This window comes from Pinus tabuliformis, chromosome 6 (genome assembly GCF_031772625.1).
Source record: "Pinus tabuliformis cultivar Carrire ecotype Pingquan chromosome 6, CPIR1, whole genome shotgun sequence".
NCBI classification, from domain to species: Eukaryota; Viridiplantae; Streptophyta; class Pinopsida; order Pinales; family Pinaceae; genus Pinus; species Pinus tabuliformis.
The window spans coordinates 400106994-400109846 of NC_142292.1; the positions used below are offsets into that span (position 1 = coordinate 400106994).

Sequence of the window (2853 nt, forward strand, 5' to 3'; positions counted from 1 at the left end):
ACCACAACGAGAATTAAGTTGCAGTGGAAGAGAACGGTCGACCTTCCCACACATGTGCAGCCAAACACGTTGAGTTTATCGAAGTTTAATTCGTAATACCAATTATGAAATTAATTCTTACATTTGCTAATTGAGGCAATATTGCATGAATGTCTTGCATCATGAAAATATTAATATCTTATGCTGTCGAATCTATTTGCTCTAGTAAAACTGGTAGCTCTGTGGCCTCTAGCTGACCCATGTATTCCCGTTAATGTAACCCAGGCTCAAATATGATGCAATCTGGGAACGATCAGTGACTTTACTAACCCACGAAACTCGTCCCTGTTGTCCTGCCCCAGGCCCAGAACATTGGAACTCGCTATATTTCGCAGTCCTGCACATTCACAGAACGAATGATAGCGATAATATTAGATCGAGATATGGAATTCTAGTTGTCAGCGCAATGCAGGTTTTCTGAATTTATTTCAATTGTAAATTTAGGGTAAATTTTGGAATTTCAGGAGTTCAATTGTTGTTTGATATGGTATGTTTTTTTAGGGTTCCGATTTTTTCAGAATCTGCAATAAATATATAGATACTAAGAAATAGAATAATGTAACAACTACATACTTTCTTCTTTCGGGCTTCCCTGGCCAGTCTGTCCATCCTTCTGGCCAGATAATGTCGTCCATGACAGTGTTAGCAAACACTACTGTGGAGTAAGGTCCCCATGGCCTGCCTAGATGCATTTTTCCTGTGCCTGTCAACTTGCAATTTAAAAAGACGAAGCCTGAGTCTTCCGACGCAGACATTCTCTTCTGAGCCGTAAATATGCCATAAAGTTTAGGAATGGCATGTAGCTGGCATTTCTGCGGTCAACAAACCGAAAATTCTGTAATATTATTTATCAGCGCCTAGCTATATTGAAATAGATAAAGAAAAAAAGCAATGGAAAGAGTGTCCAGGTTTTTTATTTGGTTTGCCTCATAGAGAGATTTTCCATTGCCGAATACGAAGTCGACAGCACCCTCAATGTAACAGTTTTGAAAATAATGCCTCCCACTTTCGTCTAACAAGGTGTCCTGATACCCCAGAAATCTGCAATTGTAAAACGCAGAACGATCTCCCGAAACCCTCAACGCCACAGCTTGATCGTCCACAGCATCATCACCGGCACGATATGAATTCTGCACGACTCTATTTTCTTTTAGGTAAACCCATCTCATGATTTACTGTGATTTTAATAGGCAATTAACATAACTTAACTCGAATGTAATATCTCTTGCTATGAAATCTGAAGCGAGCACTGTGACCGTTCCGGAGTCATATGTCCCGCCGCTCGATTTCGCGTTGGCATTCCATGTGATGACAGTGTTCTTGGCGCCCGAGCCCCTGAGAGTTATGAAGGGCTTCTCCTTAGGAATAGTCACCTTCTCCCTGCGCAGCACATAAAATAATGAACCATCATAAAAGCTTCCTATCTCTACAGTATTTACTCCTTTGATTTCATCAAATATCATATAGATTTTCAGCAGTATTTACTCCTTTGATTTCATCAAATATCATATAGATTTTCAGAAGACATCCAGGACGACAAAAAGTTGCGCAAAATTATACCTAAACCTAACTTCATTTGGATTGCAAATTTCTGAAATATCTATAAGTTGAATAGAATTTCTAGAATCTGCAATCAACATAAAAATAAAAGAACTTCTGATTCTTTTATTTCTCTGCTGGCATAATTTAAAAAAAATTAAACTAAACTTTTAAATTTATCCAAAATTCAACTGAAATTATTAAAATGACAACGGTATGCTGTGAACTCTGCGCAAACAGAATATCTCTATAATTTTTTCAGAATACTGAATCCACCTATAAAGTCAGAATCTCAATGTTAAACACAAAAAGCCAGAAACTCATTTTTAAACACAAAGATGTATATTTAACCCAAAGTACTCTCCCCCAAAACATTAGACAATTCCATTCTCTCCCGGGAAATAAGCTATTCTAATTTTGATTTCATTGATTACTAACCTATAAGTCCCTGCTTTCACATCAATGGTGACGGGATTCTTATTGTTCGATGGAACTGCGTTGATGGCATCCTGGAGCGTTCTGAAATTACCCTGACCGTTCTTATCCACTGTAATCACACGTGCATTGCCGGAATTCGCAAGAAGCCCGATCAGTTTTCGAGACCAACTGCTAAAGAAATCCGTAGAATTCTTCTCCCCATTACTGCTACGTATTGCATGGAGTTCAGATCCAACCCGTACAGTAAGCAGGTTGCGTTAAAAACACTGTTGTAAGAAACAAACAGATAACTATAAATCCTCTACAGATGGAGTTTGCCATTGTTAACGTTCGCAAGAAAACCCGAGTGTCACGAATGGATGGATTAACAGGACTTTCGTAATGAGGAGACTAGAGTACTATTTATCGATTCTCGCACTGAAGTGCAGGCCTGCAAAGCCCATTCACAGGACTTTGGTGAAAAGCAGACACTCTCTATCAGTGCTCGCAACGAACTGCGGGCCCATGCAAGACTTCCCAAGCCCCCCAGACTTAAATACCTAGGAAGCTCCATATTAGACGATTCGAGTCCAAATCCTGCGGAATCAGTTGCGGCCCTTGCATGGCCCCAAACTTTCATCCAAGCCACTTTTCATGGCTCCATGCTTCACAACTAAATATGTCCATTTAACCAAATGTGGTTAAGATATGCCCGTTTAACCAAGTGCTATTTAGTAACCAATTCGTTGTGATATCCGTTTATTTATGTCTGTAATTTGGATTCTCACCTTTACATGTCAGGATTCTATTTTTGCCACGGCGAAGTCCAGAGCAACCCTAAAATCAAACAGTTCTCGC

General features: G+C 39.5%; 1 pseudogene; it reads right to left on the reverse strand.

The window, feature by feature from the left end:
• Positions 1-228: 228 nt before the first annotated feature.
• LOC149258990 (putative pectinesterase 53 pseudogene) lies at positions 229-1208 on the reverse strand (annotated as a pseudogene).
• Positions 1209-2853: the final 1645 nt, after the last annotated feature.